Consider the following 21,437-nt stretch of genomic DNA (forward strand, 5'->3'; position numbering starts at 1 on the left):
ATGTTCTGATTGCTTTCTAATCGCTATAGATTCATACGTACTTCTTGACGACAATTTAGTTAACAATTTGCAAATAGATTTACTGAATTTTTTCAATAGCTCAAAAATAAAACTAGATGAACAAACATGACTTCTTTCATTGTTTTCCGAGTTGAACTTTTAAACTCGTTGAAATCGAATCTAGATATGATCTTGGAAACTCAAGTATATGAGTCATTATCTTATAATTTTGTTTGGTTTTAAACCAAACATACCGATAGTTTCTTACGTTTTAAACTTAACACAAATTTAAGTAACCCAACATACCGACGGTTCCTACGTTTCAAAACCGAACATACCGACAATACCAAAAGAAAATTGCAAGTTTTTTTACTGTTTATGTCTTGCTAAAACCGAACATACCAATGACTTTATTGCGTTCAAAAATGACGGTTATTGGACTAGAGTAGCCATTATTAAGCCATTGTCCGAACAAATGAGTATACCTACTCAATTTTGTCGGGCTTTTTTACAACCAATGTGCCATTGCCTTAAGAATAGAGTTGAAACGAGTGACAATAAGCCAATTGAATTCACATTTGCATAAAATAGCTTCTTTCCCTCAAATGCAGTATCTAATTACCGAAATGAAAGAAAGTTTAATTGGTGATTAATTTCAGAAATGTCCCTCTCGGCACTAACAGTGGATTAAAAAGGCAGCTAGTGGTTTTGAAATTACCCACAGCTCTGTTCACAAGAATTAGGTTTTTGAATGTGGTCTGAAATGGTGTCAGGACAATTTACCCAATTCCATGTTACCCAATGCCATTATACCCGATGCCATTTTACCCAACCTGCCATTTTACCCAATGCCATTTTACCAAATGCCAACTTACCCAATTTACCTCCTTGCTAAATTAACCAGAACGACTATTTAGCCGACTATAATATAAATGGCCCGTGGGACTTGAAACTATCACAACCGAACATGGGATTATATTGTCCACAAATATTTTAAATCATCAAGTTGGTATTGGGTAAAATGGCATTGGGTAAAATGGCATTGGGTAAAATGGCAGGTTGGGTAAAATAGTGTAGGGTAAAATGGCATTGGGTAAAATGGAATTGGGTATATTGTCACGTAACCGTCTGAAATAACTTCCAATAGAATGTGGGCAATTAAATTTTAGGCCAAAACATGCTCAAAATGGTTTTGCTTCTACAAAACGCAAAATTTAAGACATTGGTCACGTAATGGCATCAAAACAAAGAAAGACTTAGTTCTTTTATATGATGATAAATTCCAATATCAATTTGATGCTAATTCTGAAGTTCATACATTATACCAGCTAAAGCAGAATTCACCAATTTGCCACTTTCCCACATTTTTTTTTCGAATTCGTATGCGAAATCCACTTCGTGTATAATAATAAATGGGGACGTATCTACCTTTAATCCCCTTAACTTCAAATCGATTCCGGTTTTGTCACGTTTATGCTCTAGCTATGGTTTTGTACATTCCTCGAGTTGGTACTAAATGTGTTCAGTTTTTACATCCATATTTATTTAACCCCTTATCATTTCACCCTGGTCAATTCACTCCATTTTGATTGCTTATTTAATTGATTCAATATAAGGGATATGAGGGGTTTGGGGAAATTGCCAGGGGGTAAAAATCTGCGGTGTTGAATGATATATGGATGAAAAAAGTAGAACTTGAACTAAAATGCGATGATCAGGTTCTAAAGCAGCTATTAATGCGGCTTCCAGAGACGATATCATATAATTTTATATCCCCAAAATTGTTCTATCTTTATCAAATATTTGCTAATATATTAATGTTGCGGATTCTGCAATTGAGTTCCAAGATACCCTCTGTTGTCTTCTCCTTGCAATCAAATCCAAGCCACTGAGTCCGCGGAGTTCTGGGAAATCATTTCATTTCATTATGATACGAAAACTTTTTTATTTTTTTGAGAAACTTGACCTTGTCGAAAGTCATTGAGTATGTGGAACTATGCCACCACAGGCTTGTAAATTCCGCCTTCCAATTAGCCAATGAAACGGTACAACGCATGAAATGAAATATGACCAATTTTGTCAAGCTAAATCTACAATCAGTCCCGACTGTGCAGTTTTAATCCCACTGAATTTTAATTTACCTAGCGAGTTAGCAATTACTAGATGTTCTTCCAATTTTGCTACCTTTTCCTATAGCGTACTTTGTTTACTCATTTGCACATTTCTGTGTTTATCGGAAAACAATTTTGCCGTTCAAGATGTACATGCTTTGGTGAGACTCGAACCGTCAACCTCTTCAATAATGTAGCATTGAAAAATTTGTAAATTTAGCACTTGATCTATTGAGCCAATTTGACAAATTTGAAAATTTTAAAACAGTGATCAGAAGTATTACAAAACTTACATATATAAGTAAGTTTTTTCTTCTGTATTAATTCAAAGAAAACTATTTTCTCAAGTGAAGATATTGTGCAGTACAGTGATTGTTTGACCCCGCTGAAAAAAGGCAATTCCCCCAGTAAATGCTTATTTTCTTTATTTATCCTACCTGTTTCCCAAAACGCAATTGTACGAGTGAAGAATCAATTTTGTTCATTTATCTTACCGATGAAGTTTGCTCTTCAACAACCAGTATTATTTCACTTTTTACTTCATACTAAAAAGGCTACCTGTGATCTAATTGATAATTGCAACCGCTGCAAAAGACTCCAAAAATGATAAGCATAAGATTGTTGAAAGCAAATCTGTGCTAAAAAATGTACTTCAACAAACGAATGACCCCTATTTCGGCATTTGATAACTACTTTTCCTTGTTTATATTTTTCAGTATTTTAAAATTGAATTTTGTCCTTAATAAGTTACAATTTAATTTCAGCATTTCAGATACTTTTGCTCTCCAAATGAACAAATGAAAAAAATTTTCACAGAGGTAAAGCTATACGATGTTCTACTCGATGGGGCAGAATAATCATAAAAATGCCTAATGCGATAGAGCCCAACTTATTGCTTTTGATTTTACGTTCTTTAATCCAGTTACAGATTAGCAGTTGGTATTAAAAGCATGTTTCAGGATCGCAAAACCAACTGGTGCAAGTTATTGCCGACATGATACCTTTTTTGTCATCAAAATTTATTCGAAATTTGCTCATTTTCAAAGCTCGGGCACCAAGACATTTGTGGTAATGACGTAAGGTAGTGTATAAGAAAAAAAATAGCTGTCAGAATCCCACAACTAATCCTGCCTTTTTCCGAATTTCTCGCCAAATCGCTTGCAAGTCGGGCGGATTTTTACAAACATCTCAAGACTCGACGGTCGGGGAATTCAAAAAATGGAACAAAAATTAGTAGGGATCATTATACTCTAGCACAAAAACGCCGAAAGTTGACAGTTATGTATATTTAGCCTCCAAAAAATGGTTCAAATCATTTTTGAAGGGACGGGCCAGCTAAGCACAGTGTCAGTTTATTCGTTTTAATAGGCGCTCTGGAAATGTAAAACCTTAATTTTTTTAAGTTTTCTTTCCTATTTTTTCGATAGATCTATGGAATCTGAATGGAACTAGCTTAGAAACAAAATGACTCCAGAAAAACCACCCACATTTCCCGCATTTTACAAAGTGCCCATCAATCTATTCCTTGATCAGTCTCATACAGTTATCGTAGAGCCCAACCAGCCTGAGACCGATTTTCTTTCTCATTGGAAAATCATGGTCGATCTTGGAAGAAAATAAAAGAGTCTGACTGTTTTTGAATGAAAAATTTTAAACTCTCTCTCTCTCTCTATTCCACTAAACACCACATCAAATTGCTGCGCAAGGCTGTCCCAGATTAATTGAAATAAAACAGGAAAATATGAAACTTCAAATTTTTTGCACATTTTCTCAGAAAAATATAAATTACATTAAAAGAAAAAAATTGCGAATTTTTTGATATAATTAATGCTAAGAGCACTTTTAATTTGCTGACACCCTAAATATAATGACCGATCACCCCAAAATATTTGCAATCTTCCGCAGGAAGATTGCAACATTTTCAAAGGTAAAACATGCAAAGAAATTTGTTCAGCCCAATGTTCAACCAGTTTTGCAAATCGTTAGTTTAGGGGTAAAATAGGAAAAATTTTCAACTTTTAAGTTTTTATGAAAATCCTATTTTTTATTTAAAAAAGTGTATACTTGCCATGGACGCGATAGCAGCTCTCAGCCTAAAAATTATCAGAATCTTGAAATTCTAGTGCCTTTTTGGCCAAAAATATGAAAAAGGTTAAAAGTGTTGGCTTTTAGCAGAACTCTCCGAACTTAGCAGATCTTGACTAAAAATAAAAATGAGAAGAGTAAAATTTTTTTAGCGGATGTCTCGGCAAATAAAATTTTGCACGTTGATCTCTAAAGCGTAACGATCTTGAGAAAAAATCTTTTAAAAAATATATAGAATTCTAATTGTCTCAAAATCAAACTATTAAAAATCTCTTTTTGGCAGTATATACCAAAGGCTCGATCATATCTCAAATCTAAAATGACAAGTCCAGTGAATTATTTTGTCGTTTCCTTGAGAACTGATTTTTTTCAATCGCAAAACCACTCAGTATTTTGCATCTTATATTTAACTTTGAAAGCCAAATTTTTTAGAGAAACAACTTTGTCAAAAATGGAGAATTGGAAAATATATTCAGCTTCGTGTATCTATTCCCAACGCAAAAACCTCAAAATGTATTATTTGAGTTAAAAAAACTCCGTTCTTAAGCTGTATTTTTTCATATGCATCCGTTTCTGTGTTTGAGGAAGCTAAAAAAGATTTGCTAAAAACAAGGTTCATAAGAACTCAACATTTCGTTCACGAAGTCTGAAACCTGCGCTAATGAATTGAACAAAATGGGATTCCAAGAAGGTTAATAATCTTTCGAAAAACTGTAATAGTTTCCATTGATTTCGCATTTTCATAAATTGTCGAAAATTGGTTTTTGTCTCTGCATCGCTTTTTAAAATATATAGCGAATTTTTTTGACCACGTAAAGCCAATTGAGAGTTCGTTAGGTTTAATTTGTTGAAACTTAGACAATGCAGGAAAAATTTTTGTTTGATGTTCATGGTTGTTTGTATGTGTTTCATGTCTGGTGAGCACATTGTCATTCATTTTGCTAAACTCTTGACTCATAAACACTTAGTCAGTTTTCGTTCCACTTAAAACTGGCAAATGAACGTTTCCTATACAAAATCAAACTAATAGGCCGCCAAAACATAAAAGCTATTTCAAGAAATTTGAATTGGTGATTGTGTTTTTGTATAGTTTTCTGTTGGTGATCTGGCCGTGCTCTCTCTCGTTTTTTTCGAGAATTATTGTTTTTTGTGATCTAAATCCTTTAGTTACAATGCATTCTGACCACGTGTTCTTGATCAATGTGAAAAGAAGTGAAAAACGCCCCTCGCTTTCAACTTCTTGAAGAAATTTGAACAGAAAAATTTCTGAGAGGGAGCAATTTCTGAAGATAAATCGAAAGAATAATTTTGCTTCCGGTTTGAGTTTATTGAACCCTTTCTAGGATTTTATATTTCTTCGAGTCAATTTGCCATTTTCAAATAGCATAGAAATTATAGAATGGTAATGAGGAATAGTTTCTGCCCAAAATTGTTCACTGAAACACGTTAACATTATTGAAACCTCTGTTAAAAAATTTTATAGTGTCAGCTTCAATAATTTTTTGGTATTATTGTGTTTTACTTGAAACTAATTTGGTTTCCGATTTTGTCGGAAATGTTTTTGAATCAAAATTGTTGGTTCTTACAGAGCCGATTTGCAGTTGCTTTTACAATTTCTGAAACATGATGTCTAAATAAAAGATAGTGCATAACTCTGAGCTGAAGACTAAATGAGAGAGTAGTTCAAAGACAAAAATTGAATTGCATAACCTTATAATCATATTACTGTGAGAGAGTTGTGCATGTTCGATTTGTTCGACAGAAACTCTACAATGTAGCGTTGTCATAACTTCAACATATTTTAAATCCCTTCACCGTTAAAAATATTGAAGAAAAAACAGTGTCTATAGAGAGGTATCTCTTAGAATCTAAGCTAACAGGTCTTGCATGCTGATTTCCTCTTCTAACTTTGCGTATCTCATTCTTGTCACTTTATTCAACTATATTGTATCTATAGGCTATACGCTAAATAATATGCGCCAATTTTTTTTGTAAGATAACTCCTAGAAAACGCCGATTTATGCCAGATACAAAGCTAAAAAGAGGTAGATTCTGTTCTCAACGCATTCAACGCGAGCTGTGAGTAGTCTAGCTAAGAACCGGTCTAGCTTGGAATATAAAATGAAAAGATCTTTTTACTTCGATTCTTCAAATTAATTATCGAGGTTTACAATTTTGTGCACATTAGACCAATTTCCCTAGATTTGTTGAGATTTTCATTGATTTTTTCTCTCAGATTTTCATTAAATTTTTCATTAATCGGATTTCTCTCAGGTCCAATAAAGTTCGTGAAAATGTTAACAGCAGTGCTTTTGGGTTTCCCTCTAGGAACACCGGACGATTTTTGAGCTGTTTGATCCGACCTTTTAGCCGAAAGTTTTTTAAGCTCCGGTTCTTTATTCAAAATGACACCAAATATGCAGTTTTGGCTCATTTTGTTCAGGAATTAAAGAAAGAAACTAAAACTGATTGCACAATCTTAACAAACACAGAGGAGTCCTATTTGTACTACTGTTTCCAACGAGATAGTCGCGGAATGAAATTAGCGGCCTTGAATTATTTATTTTGATTATCATCCAAAATGCGTCATTTATCAAAGCTTTCTTATTTCAATGCTAATTACATCGCTTTCCGTTTGAATCAACACCTGTGATAAAAATCAGGTCAACACCTATTATAACACCTGTTAGCGAGGCTACATAGTTTTGGTCTCAACGTAAAATTCAACAATGACAAACTATCGTAAAATTCAACAATGACAAACTAATGCGTTAATTATATATCGGTAATAATTTATATTCAGACCCAACTGATAACTGATCCGCTTTTCGGCAAACAATGACAAATGCACGTATCTTCCTGATTTGGGGAGAAAAACTTGGAGTTATAATTTCTTCTTAACTTTTACCATTGTTTTTATTGGTCAATTTTTATCGAATGACTTAGTCGCAGTAATCAATTTTTCAATTTGTTTTTTTAGTGGTATCATTGAATCTAAAATTTTAAATGAAAACCATATGTTCTTGTGACTTTTTTGTGAATACATTTTTTAAGAAAAACATCATAGAAATTTGTTCTATTTATGTGACAAAAGCTCTATAGTTTGGATTTGTCAAAAACTCATCATAACTCTAATCCCTTCATCACCCACAATATTGAAGAAAAACAGTTTTTAGACAGATGCATTCCTTAGACTCGAAGCTAACAGGTCTTACATGATGATCTCCTCTTTTGACTTTGCTCACCTCATTCTAATCACTTGATTCAATTGTAATGTGTACATAAGCTATAGGCTAAGTAATATGTGCCGACTCCTAGAAAACGTTAATACATGCCAGGCAAAAATCCTAGAGAGAGAGAGAGATTTTTTCACTGCATTCAAAGCTATATGATCCGACCCCAACTTAGTGGAGGAGGAGGAGGAACTAAAAGTCTAATCTTTTTTGTTCGTTCATATATGGTTGATCGATATATTCATTAGAGTATTTTGAGTAGTACATGTAGAAGACGTTCCAGAGTAGAATATTAGATGAAACTTTTTTTTACGTCGACTCTTCAAATTAGTTGATTTAGTTATCGAGATTTACATTTTCGTAAAAATTATACTGATTTCCCTAGATTTGTAATGATTTTCCTCAATTTTGTTCTAGAATTTCTCTCAGATCTGATAAACTTTCTAGAAATTGATAACATCAGTGTTTTTTTACCTCTAAAGATACAGGGGGATTGTAGAGCTGTTTGATCCGCCTCTTACCCGAAAATTTTTTAGAATGCCGTTTTTTCATTCAAAATGGCACCAAAATTGAATCTTTGGCTCATATTTTTTCTGATATTAAAAAAACTAAAGCTGATTGTACAATCTTAACAGACCCCGAAGATAGCTAGTCTTACTACCGTTTCCAAAGAGATGGTCGTTGAATTAAATCATTAGCTGTCATTTGCTAATTTAGATTGATGATTATCCATATGGCATCTTTTCTTTTTGATATAACAAAGCTTTCCTTTTTCAATGATATTTATTTTGCTTTCAGTTTAAAATAAGTCCGGTTATAATGGGCAGGAAGCATTAGCAAAGATATCTAATTTTGGTATCAATGCCAATTTATTCTGAGATTTTGAATATTCTGAAAACCATTTTTAATTTTTGTTCTTTATGGGTTAATTATGAATTCGAAAAAAATGTCTGCTAGGACCCAATTATTAATTGATTCCGCTTGCTAGCAAACAGGGACTAATGCACGTATTCTTTTCCTTTTTGGAGAAAAACTCGGAGTTGTTGTATCTTCCAAAATATTACCTGTTTTTATCAGTTGGTAAATTTCTGTCCAATAACTTGGTCGCAATAACCAAAATTCCAATTGATTTTTTTGTGTGGTATCAAGGAAACTATAGAAAGCTTTCAGGTCAGACCATTATTTCTTGTGAATACATTTGTTTAAGAAAAACATTACAGAAACTTCAGACTCTGCCATACTTTGTCTCACTTCCTCAACTTGTAGCTTAGTCTCAGTGAAGACAGATTGCATCCTTTTGGAGAAAAAGTACTCTTTATAGCAGATTTAATTTTAAACTAATGATTTTCTGGGTCTGTTACAAATTTCCGCAATCGTGTTTTTGTTATCTTTGTGTATGTCCATTTTTGAGTCAATTTTTTTTGTAATGAAACTCTACCACGTCAAAAACAGATCCAACATTGCCACTGAAAGAAGGAACAAATGGACACATTATAGTGTACTGAGGACAAATTCGCGTTCATGGCCCAGCGTTGATCAGATTAACGTCAAGTTTTTCATTTTTGACTAGTTGAATATTGCTATTAACAAAGCTGGCCGCTAAAAACATACTAATAATAATAAATAATAATAATAATAATAATAATAATAATAATAATAATAATAATAATAATAATAATAAAGACAATAATAATAATTTTATGAATAATAATAAAATTAATAAAACAAATATTAATAATAATAATAATAACATTAATAATAATAATAATAATAATGGTAATAATAATTATAATGAAAATTAGAAAAATTTTAATGATAACATTATTAATAAATATAATAAAAAAAAAGAAAATTAATAAAATAAAATAATAAAATAATAACATTAAAATAATAAAAAAACTAATAATATTAATAAATAATAAGAATAACAATAAAAATGATGATAATAATAACAAATTTAATAAAAGTAATAATAATAGTAATATTGATAATAATAATACTAATAATAATAATAATAATAATAATAATAATAATAATAATAATAATAATAATAATAATAATAATAATATTAATAATAATAATAATAATAATAATAATAATAATAATAATAATAATAATAATAATAATAATAATAATAATAATAATAAAAATAATAATAATAATAATAATAATAATAATAGTAATAATAATAAAAATAATATTAAAACTAATAATAAAAATAATAATGTTAAAAATAATAATAATAATAATAATATTAATTGTGATCCCACATTACGTCCACTTTTAAAAAGTTTTTCAATCGAGTGATTGTGCCTGATCGGAATGGTGAAAGCTGTGTCTGATTAATATTAATTTCCGAATGGAGCAGCGTTTCTCCTAGCAACCAACTGCGTCTGTCATGTAACAAATCCAATAGGATTGACTTAACTGTAATCTCTGGAACAAAACAAAAAACTCTAGTCAAGACTATTGCTTGGCCACGAACTAGCTAGTTTTCTGTACAGTTTACGCTCGCCTTCGCTCGATCACAGTATTGAGTTATAAGCGACATGAACTACCTTCTGTTTATAGGCGTGAAAAGTTACAAGCACAAAATCTCCCATTGGAGTTTAACAAATATGTAGAGTGCAGTAGTAAAAAAACATAAGAGTTTTAAGAGTAAGGCGATTAAAATCTTTATATCTTGTTGACGTTCATAGGTCTCTCGATTCCGGTATTTTGCTCCCCCGCCCGCTAAAAATTCCGGGAGTTCGCGTACTTTCTTCTAGTGCTTTTAGGTCGTCTTCGTTTAAGTCAGAGATCGAATTCTCAGATTGTGATGTTGGAGGGGCCTTATATACTGTTGAGCTTACCGTGTTTATCTTCTGTACTTGGAGAGGCTGACTACGTTGCGATTTTTCGGGTACGTGTTGTTTAGTTTCTCCCATTGAGCTGTTTCTGGAGTTTGACAAGTCCAGATATAAGACTTCTTGTGTTTGGTGAGCATTCTTCTCTGTGCCGCTATACGCTGGTAACGTTGTGAGGGAAGCAGTTGTAATATCTTTTTGTGTGTTTGCTCGAGTTTTTCATCGCTTTTGCAATGCGTTTTGTTGACGTAGGGAGTTCCATGTTTGCAAGTGAGTTGTTTTCCGCTAATTTCGACGTGGCTCTTTCTTTTCCATATGGAGTTTGGGGGCACTGCGTTGTCAGTGTTTGAGCTATCAGGGCTGGTGACCATGAAGTCGTGGTGGTTGTCGCTTGTGTAGGTTGTGTGGCATGATGCGATGGGAGTGTCGCACAGAAATCTTTTTCTGTAGTCGAGAGTGTTTGTTGAGCGAAATTACGATTTTAGTTAATGCTAAATGTTTAGTGATTTCGCGGAGCGTTTCCACTACTAAATTTTTATTTAATAGACTAATCTTTCTGAGCCTCACTTTTGAGTGGTATTCGCGTCGCGATTACAACGTAAACTTTTAGATGTGTACTTCGCATAGCGAAATTAGGATTATATCAGATATTTTGAATTGAGCGATATGCGCTGCGAAATTCGAAATAAGAGATTGTCAACTGAAAATTGAATTTAGATTCAAGAGAATGATTAAATACGAACTAAAGAAATTTGATTAGCGATTTGATCATAAGTCTGTGTTGATGCTAGTGATTCGTCCTTCCCTGTTATAGATGCGGACGAGCGTTTAAGTTTATGTGATGGTTGTAAGGCTGCTGTGGCTTTTGAAGCTGCCTTTCGTTTTGATCGTGTCGGCGGCTCCGCGATTGCGAAAGATGTCAGTGGCAGGGTCATTGGCGGCGCGAAGTCGGTCACCGTTTCTGTAGGTGGCTGCGGAGGTGCGGAGACTATCGTTTTCTTTGGTTTCGTCGGCATGCGTACCCGTAATGCTCTGGAAACATTCGAATGGATGGACAAAACCGCACTCATGTTATCAGCGATTCTTTTATGTTGAATCTTTTTGTTCTTTTCTAATTTTTGTCTAGCTTCTTTGGCGTGTTGGTTGACAAGGTCTTCCGCAATTTTTCCTGTTGGTGCTTTGGGCCTTCTGTCAGCGTAATTTTTTTGGTCTGTCTGCCTCTCTGCCTTCGTTCCAAATTTAGCTAATTCACAGTTTCTTATTGTCACCTCCCATTTTCCTGGTTCCTTTTTTATTGATGTGTATGCATCGGCTTTGATCACAGACGATTCGGGTGCTAGTACCTCGTATAGTCCGTCCAGACTCTTTTTAGAACGCATCTTCTTTGGCTTTTTCGTCGTTAATTTCAATGTCGGTGAAGCCCCAGTCCTAGGTACTGCTTGGCCAACATCTGGGTGTGTGATTACTCTTGACTCTATATGAAGGCCTTTGTTGCACCTTCTCACTGCGTCCTTGCTGAGTCGATCTCTACTCTTTTGAAGATCGATATCGCTCCTTGCACCATTGTCCCACTGCTCATCTGAGATTAACTCGTCCCAGCGAACTGTCTGCATGTCTAAATATTTTTTCAAAACTGGTTAATCTGTGAGAGTACCAGGATCACGCTCAATTTAGATATTATTTAGTTGAGTTTTTGCATTTCTATTAAATTGCGTTTCAAACGGTGAAAGATTAATTGTCTTTTGGCGAAATATGCTGAGTTGATAAATAATTGAGCTTATCGATGCTTTCAAATTCAAGCAATTTTGCGCCACCGTTCTAATACAAGCTAAACGATTCTTGATTGTTTGTTTTAGCCTCTCAACTAGCCCAATTGCTCTGTAGTCGTGTATTGGAGCTTCAATTAACAGCTTCAATTAATAGCTTCAAAATTGTATAATATTTTGGTTGCAAACGGCTTTAATTTGATGGCCAATTTGTCACTGCGCTTGATCTAATCTAATCTTACGGGGTATTCCGTGTAGCAAAAGATACTCTTGAAGAAATTTCAAAATATTTTCGACGTTTGCTCCGTCAAACACCTCTGCAGTTGGAAATTTAGGGAACCGATCTATGCATACGAGAAATTAAACCTCTTGATTCTTCTCATTATAAATTGGTCCGTCAAAGTCAATTTGAATTTCTTCATTTGGTACTTTACATAATTTTAATGGTGCCCATTCGCTAGAAAGAATGATAGACTTTAAACTTTTACCGATTTTGACGCAAGCGTGTCCGTCATCCCCCAACTCCTGGGATGTGTGGCATGGATCGCTTCCGCAAAGGCGTCGTTTATAGAGTTGGGGATAGCAATCCGATCGTTGTTACACACACAGCCGTTTTTGAAGTGGAGATCTTTCCAAAAACTATGTATGTAGGTACTGATCTGGCGGCACCGTTGTCCTCGTTGTCTGTTAATATGCAATCGCGAATTTCCTTGAGGATTGCATGCTTTGAAATTAGACTTGCTATGAGCGTACTTGAGAAGATTTTTGACAAGGCTAAGTTAAAAACGTCGGTATAGACGTCGTCTGTTGAGGGTGATGTCACTGTCGCTGTATCCGTATTTGGGATAGAAGGTGTAGCTTGTACAGATGGGGCTCTAGATGGGCCTGCTTCATCGGCGAAGCGTACTTTGGATGGCTTAGAGTGCTTAATTTGTAGAAGTGTTTCCTCATCAAACCGCGACATCATCAAAGCGTTGTGAAAGCAATTAACAATTCGTTGAAAATTACTGAATTCTTTATCCAACTGATCGGTAGTGTGATTTAAGGCAAAAAGCGAGTAAGGAATGTTGGCGTTCTCAATTTTGTCATTAGAATGGGAGTTATTTGGTGTTAGTTCGCTAATTGTATTGCTATTTTGCGTAATTTTAGAATATTCTTGATTTCGCGGTGCAAATGCGCTGCAAATTTTGTCATTGGAATGCGCATTATTCCAGGCCGGATTTATAATTGAATTTTGAGCCGCAAAATCAGTACAATTTTCTGCATTCAATAAAAAGCGTTTCGCACTGCGTTTAATTGCGTCGAATTTGGCAACCATGAATTGCTCATCATAGATGGAAATATTAACAGCTTTTTGTTGAGGCTCGCGCGAAATATAATCTAGCAGTCCAATTTTCGATCCAAGAATATGATCTATTGAGAAATCAAAAGATATCGACCCAACGTGCAAGACGACTATTATCTGATTTCATAGCTCTGTTTTCTCTCACTATAGATAATAATGCTCTGTGATCCGTTATAACGGTGAAGGGCTTACCATAAAGGTAATATTTGAAATGTTCAATGGACCAAACGACGCCCAATAATTCAAGCTTATTAATGCTATATCGATCTCCAACTGAATTTAAGAAGCGCGATGCAAACGCTACCGTATGCTATCCGTTCGGAGTTCGCTGTTCTAATGCACGGCCTGAAATTTATCTGGAGGCATCGCATTCGTGTTTCCAAATAAAGGTTAACATGTTTATTTTCCGTTGTTTCTGAAATTTTTTTTATCAATTTAAAATGCTGTTCATGCTCATCTGTCCAAACAAATTTTGTATTTTTTTAAGTAGAGGGCTAACTGGGTGACACATTTGAGACAAATTTGGTATAAAGTTGCCTAGATGATGTACTGATCCCATAAAAGCATTTTTTTGAGATTTGAAGGTAGAGATAGTTTTTCAATGGCGTCAGTTTTATTTGATACTGGTGTTATGCCCGATTGAGTGATACGAGGTCCGCGCCATTCAGTTTGATCTTTCGCAAATTGGTTTTTTTGCTAAATTATTTCGAAGATTTTCCTGTTCAAGTTTTATTAAACATTTTCGTACAAGATCGAGGTGGTGTTCAGTTCTACCTCTACTCACTATCAGAATATCGTCCAAAAAACAGAATGTTTTAGTCAGGCTTGCGAGCGTACAATCGATTTGTTTCTAAAATTCAGCAGGTATATCGTTTAATCCATAAAATCCCGTTTCAAAGCGGTAAGTGCCAGTCATATCCTCGCTGACAATATTAAAATTACGATGGCGGGCCGTATTGTTATGCAAATTTAATTGGCCATAAGCGTACTGCAAATCTAATTTCGTCAAATAGGCCGTTTCATGCGGTGCGTTTGACAGTGTTTGTGAAATGGTTTGAATCAGAGAATCGGTATTTGACATCTCGTACTTGTTTTTATGAATTGCTTTTTTCCAGACCCTCGAATCCAAGGCTTTTTTGATTGATTGGTCCTCTTTGACTGTGATAACAATTGGAAAATCAAAAAATGGTCGGAACAATTTGATAAGTTTTCAATATGTCCTTCACTTAGTAATTTTTCCAGTTCGATTTTACTTTTGGTTGAAGATGGATCGGTACTTTTCTCACTTTTTGGTGTGTGACACGATAATTTCTATGAAAATTTGAGGTGACAGTATAATGTTTTGATTTTCCAATTCTCAAAATTAATTCCGCAAATTCTTTAGCTAGAGAATGTTTTATTACACAAGGTGTTTCGACTGTATTTAATTCTGTTTTTGGGCAAGGCTTTTGTAAAAAAGTTATTCCTAATTGATCAAACAGATCAGGTCCAACAAAAGGTCGGAAACCGTCTGCGACTACTGTGATTTTTGTTTTCTGAATTTGTCAATCATTACAGCTAATTGGTGTTTTCAATGTTCCAAGCGTTTCAATAATATCGTTGGAGAAGGATTTAAGTTCGAGTGGTTTTTTTCTCTGACCATTGTGCTTTCATACAGTTAAACATTATCTCCTTAGAAATTTGCATATTTATGATAGTGCATCCACAACCAGAATCGAGAAGCAAATGGCACTCCGTATTTCCAATTGTTATTGTTATATTTTGTAAAGTGATCGGGAGTGTAGTAAGGTTTTCTACCATTGCAACATAATTGTCGTCAGAAGGGTCGTATTCATAATTATGCTGTTTATTGTAGTTTATAAAATTAACATTTTGACTTTCCGATTTTCAGAATTTTCCACATTATTGTTGCGAGTATCTTGACGAGAATTTTTTGTGTTATTTATTTTTTTCCGACATACCTTTGCAAAATGATTGAGCAGACCACAGTGGTTACATTTCTTGCCCAGAGCAGGGCAAACCGGACGATGTGTTGAAGTCCAATTCTGGCCACAACATCTACACTGGCCATTCGCTGCTCGATTGAATGAAATTATGCCTGACTGCTTTACACTATTGAATGATTGTATTGCATTGATTGCGTTGCCATTTGCATTGTCTTTGTTGTTGTTGGAAGATATTCGTTGTTGGTTTTGATGTCCCATCTCATATTCACAGTTTTACTGAGGGCTCTGTCCGGATCTACTGTATCACGGAGGAGTTCTCGTTGAATATCGTCATACAACATATTGGCGATAAAAATGTCTCTGAATATCACTTCCACACGATTTTCGGAATCACAACTTTCTGCTAATTCTTTCAAACTGCTGTAGAATTGTTCTACCGTTTCACACTTTTTCTGTTTCCTCGAGAAGAAAACATATCGATCGAAAGTGATGTTTCGAGGTCGAATGAAAGCTATTTTCATCACTTCCCAAAATTTGGGAAAAGAATGGTCGTAGATGTTCTCATTGGGAAATTTTTAAGGTAAAAGACGTCTTCTTTTGGTTCTAATACTGAGGTAGAAAAGTGAAACACACTTCTGATTGCATAGGGGCCATGGTCTTTCGCCACACAAGACACCTGCCTCTGTGATTTTTTGGCATTTCAATTCCCATTGAAGCTTCAACTGACTGTTGCGGATTTGACAATCCCGTTCTGTTTGCTCTGTTGCATCATCAATGGTCATTTCATATTTCCGCTCTGCCGGTAGTTGTACATGTGCTGGCTTTGGTTGAAGTAGTTTGTCCTGCGTTATGTTCTCTCTTGCAATAATTGCTAGCTTCATTTGGATTCGCCACTTCTCCCATCTTTTTGGAGTGTCCGATGTAGCTCGTTCCCAAAACAGTTCAATTGAAAGTGGGGTCCTGCGAGATTCGCCAGCTCACTGCGCTATGTCGTACAGAACTCGTTGCTATTGTCGAGAGTGTTTGATGAGCAAAATTGCAATTTTAGTTAACGCGAAATGTTTAGTGATTTCGCGGAGCGTTTCCAATACTAAATTTGTATTTAATAGACTTATCTTTCTGAGCCTCAGTTTTGAGTGGTATTCGCGTCGCGATTACAATGTAAACTTTTAGACTTGTATTTCGCTTAGCGAAGTTAGGATTATATCAGATATTTTGAATTGAGCAATCTGCTCAGCGAAATTCGAAAGAAGAGATTGTCAACTGAAAATTGAATTTAGGTTCAAGAGAATGAATAAATACGAACTAAAGAATTTGATTAGCGATTTGATCATAACAAGGAAATTTGCGGCAAAACAAATTTACAGACAGCTTGATCAGACAATTAAGTCACGATATTAAAGTAAACAAATTAACAGGCATGAACAAGGAAGATTTGATCTTCAGATCAAGATTGAACAAAAATAATAAATGACTAAACTGAACTAAATTTAAGGTTAAATGAAATTAGGGGATTTAGCACTACAAATGACAATGACCATTGTATGACTGTATCACGGGGAGAGTCTGGATGTAGATTGTGCATCTGAATGGAGCCCGATGGAAGTTGCTCGGTGTCGAAGATTATAAAGGAGCGATTTGGTGTCTCCGTGTCCGACACAGTGGCCTTTGGTTCGCTGGCTTTTAGTTGGTTTCATTGATCGGTTGGCAATTTGGTTGCTTTTTGCTCTGAAGCTTACGTTTGGCGTGTTGTGATGGGATGTCGATTTTTCAACTACTTAAGGTGGGTTCTTTATGGGAATTTGTTGCCGTTTTTGGTTTTCTGTAGCAAAGCGCATCAGTTTATGTTTAGAGCTTCTTGTAATTGACTGATGTTGGGCAGCGGATGTTGGTTTAGCCTTTCTTGTATTGAGTCACTTCGAAGATTCGTTCATTGAACGTGATAAAGGATGGATTTGAGAATGTGTGGCTAGCCTGTAGTCAGGGGCTCCGCTAGGAGATTAGATTTTGACACTACTGGAACCTTTTCAGAAAATCTGCGATCAAAAGTCAGAGTCAATCTGCAGGGAGTTTCGTTTGTTTTTCTTGGATATCCAGTTTGTCTTCCAATGGTCCATCCCTTCTCCACAGTTCTTCTTTGAGTTAAGGTGTCGTGACGACGTTTCTATCCAAAATTGTCCACTTGTGCTTCTGCTGACTGCATCTTTTTTCTCCAGTTGGAATGTGTATGGGCCATCAAAGTTGACCAGTCCTCCTGCAGTTTTTGTGATGTAGGTTGCGGCCTCGGCATCAGCGTTCTCTTCTGTTGGCTCCTTTTCATCTATGCTGTTTATGTGCCATACTAAAGAGATTACAGCATTTCCATTATGCTAATAATTTTTGGATCATTGTTTGTTGTGGGGTGCTACGTGGATTGCTTTGTCTTACATAGGAGACTGTATTCCAGATGGAATTTGTTTTCACATTTCATGCTGGTTAGCGTGACCTCTTTCTCTTTTATTGAATAGTTGAGCTTCTGTGGTGGTATTCCCACCTCAGAGAGGAACTGGATTTGGATATTGGAGCTGCGCAATTTGGAGATAAACAGGTCCTTCGAGAGATCTTTTTCCAGGTTCTCGAATTTGCGGTGGGATACAAGTACGCTTAGGTGACTGTAGAACGTTTCGAGGGGCTCCTATGACTGTTGCATGGCGTTGAAGAACTGGAACCTATCGAACGTTGTTTTTGGGGGTCGTGTGAATGTGATGCGTAGTTCATGCACCAGTTTATGGGTCGAACATCGTTTGGCCTTTTGGTGACATGCTCTGCAAACTTTATTTCCCAGGGAAGTGCAGATGAGGCTTTTGACTTTAAGCATGCCTCGTCACAGGGAGTACAATCCATTAAGAGTCCTCTTTGTTCGATCTGCTTAAACTCATTGTCGCAGTCTACCATTTGTCTCTCATTGCGCTGCTCTCTTTGTCTTTCTTCATCTTCTTTTCCCACTTCAATTGAAGCTGTTCGATTGAAAAAAGATCAATTCGATAAACACATTTGAAACTGCCATATTCTTTGCAAATGAGATCAAGAAATTTACGGCTCGCTGTTCTTCAAATAGTTAATTTTCCGATTGGAGAAAAATTTCTTGATTAGTGGAAGATCTCTTTGCAGATAATGTCATAGCTTGCAAAAGTTCTTGACAAATTCTCCATCAACATCACTGTTAATCAAGATCAAAAATGAATTTGTCGATTCAAATAAGAAATCAAACCAAATTATTTGCATTTTTTCCTCACAGGAGAAGATTCAGATTCCAATTCAATTGGGAAAAAATAGTTTTTACAGAAAATTAATTGAGTTCACCGCCTGGGACACTATACAAGTCAAACGACTCTTCAAGAGGCGCTCAAAAATCTTTATAAACGTGCAATATCAAACATATCAAAAACGTCTTTATTACTCAAATTTCACGTTCTAAGATTAGTTCCATATAAAGAAATCTCATTTTAGGTGCCGGTTATGGCAAAAACATTTTCTGTTTTTGCAAAAAACAACAAATTTTTTATTTTATCTTGTACTCACAAATTTGTTTGTCAAACACCAAGCTTCATATTTTTTCAATTTCTAGAATTCTACCTGATGTTAAAATAGTCGTAACATCTGCAAAAACAGTTATATTTGCTCTGTTTGGAACAATGTGGGGCAAATCATTGATAAAAAACAGAAAGAGCAACCGACACAAAATTGTACTCTGAGGAGCGCCCAAAAAAATTTCATTTTTTTGGCTGTGCCGATCAATTTACTACAAATTGTTTTCTATCAGGTAAGAAAAAGCCATTAGATTTTTCATTTTTCCTTTAAACCCCTATATCTTTTTTTGAAGAACTGATTGATCAATCGTGTCAAATGTTTTTTGAAAGGTAATAAAACAGAATAAAGCCACATTTTGAGAGTCTATTTTGAAAATCCGCCTCGTTTTTCTAGCTGAAAATTTTGCGTGTTAACTTGAACGATTTCACCGAAAACAAAAATGCTTTGGATAAAGTTTTTGTTTTTCGGAAGAATCGACCACTCTTGAGTTCAAAGTTTTTTCCAACACGTTGATTAGAGATGATAAAACGCCAATTGGGGGATAAATTGTGGGATCGTCTAGATTTTTTTATCTTTGGGCAGAGGATTTTTTTAGCAGTGTCAAGAGAAACGGGAGAAAACCGTCTTGCATGCTCTTATTGATCAACTTAACCACTAAGAGTTCGATACTGTTCCCATCATGACTAGTTGAGTTCTTGTTATCTAAAACATTTTATTGTGTTGAAGATTCCAGCAGTATTATCAGGAAGACGTTGCTAAAGAGCAAACCTGATTCACTGTTGTTTTCATTAGACATTGGGTTGGCCAACTTTTCCCCTCGATTATCGGACAATTTCCTAATCATTGTCCTTTATTGCTTTGGAAATATTTCCAAATCATTTGCCTTTATTAATTTCTTTTCTTATCCCAAAAAATCTTTAAAATCATTAGAAATTTGGGCTGGATCATTTGATCATAGTATTGTTTGCGAGCGTTCCCCACATGTGTAACCAAACTCCGTAATTATTTGAAACAGACTTCATTTTCATCATTGTGATTGAGTATGAGCGTTCTGTGAGCACAATCTCCTTTGATGATGAAATTTTTTAAACAGTTCATCAACCAACGTTATCTATATATGTTTGCAATTTAACTGGCCATATTTCCTATTTAACAGCGTAACTCATACCAAGTACATTCAAAATCTTTTTCAACCATCTTGCCTAATTTATGCTGGAAAAGATGCAGAAAATCTAAGTAATTTCTTTTATCAATTAAAACATTTAAAACTGCCACAATAAATATGATCAGTTCGCTAGAAATTAATGTAAAAATCTAATTCGATTAGCGCAGCCCAATGATCTCTAAAAGTCCAATTGATTGTAAAAGTGATCAATACATTTGATTGTCAACTTGTTCACCCCTTTGGGTTGCGTGTTCCTCAATTTGAAATTAAAAGACCTAATCATGTTCTTGCACTCTTTTGATGAGAAATCTATGATATCTGACTTAAATCCAAGTTAAAATCGCCACAAATACATTTTTCTCGGATTTTGTTTAACATTAGATTTCGAAAATTTTCAAAAAAATATTCTGATATTTTCGGAAGACGGCTTTTATAGAGCACAAAATGTTGTCCGCTGTTTCCCGAATTCTGTTCCAAGTTTTCCTCGAATATATATATATATATATATATATATATATGAGCCCCACTTTACTGGGGAGGGAGGAACTATATACTCAAATGTGTTTTTTTTTGTTCAATCAATTTTGACCGATCGATACAATCATCATTGTGAGTTGTGAGTGGTATCATTAGGGAGCCAGCGTATTATTATTAGTTCAGCGTACAATAAGGAAATAAAAAGATTTTTTCATTTTTCGCTTTTTACAGGGAGTTATTGAGGTTTAAAGTTTTGTGAATAATTGCTGTTTTTATTCACATTTCAGTATTTTTGACCAAATTTTTTTTTCAATTTTGCTTAAAAAAATGTAAAAATTGTTAGCTGTACTGCTTTTTATTTCATCTCTAAAGATAAAAGTGGGTTGCTGAGTTGTTCGATTCGAGTTTTTTGGCTAGAATTTATTTAGAATTTATGCAAAATTTTTCAAGAAACTTTTATCGAGAAAAATAAGACGACAATTGCTTTTTTTAGCACACTGGCTTCAAATTTGCTGGAAGTAGACACCTTAAAACTGGGGTCGAAATCTTTTTAAGCTCGGAAAGGAGCTAGTTCTAATCCCGCTGACTTTATGAGTCTTCTGGATCATAATTTTGCAAGTTTTTTGCAAATTTAAACTCAATAATTACAAAAAAAGCATTATTTATTTTTTGACAAAATGAAAATTTTGTTGAAAAATTGATCTATTTCGCAATCATTTGAATAATTGAATGTTTTGCTACACGCGCAGCAATATTTTGGCTGATCGTGATCTCACCGTGGATCCTTACGATAAAAAATTTTAGATTTAAATGGGGCGCGACATTTTTTTCAAAGCATATCCGCTATGTAGATGTTTTTATGTAAATTACTGACAAAAATCTCAAATCATGGC

At 34.8% G+C, this 21,437-nt stretch overlaps 1 protein-coding gene across 1 annotated transcript in view; it reads left to right on the forward strand.

Annotated features, from left to right (window-relative positions):
* Positions 1-21,437, forward strand: part of LOC142357771 (uncharacterized) — a 406,796-nt gene that overhangs the window by 86,487 nt on the left and 298,872 nt on the right. The gene's annotated exons all lie outside the window — the stretch shown is intronic.

This window comes from Convolutriloba macropyga, chromosome 2, assembly GCF_964194025.1.
Source record: "Convolutriloba macropyga chromosome 2, txConMacr16.3, whole genome shotgun sequence".
Taxonomy (NCBI): domain Eukaryota; kingdom Metazoa; phylum Xenacoelomorpha; order Acoela; family Convolutidae; genus Convolutriloba; species Convolutriloba macropyga.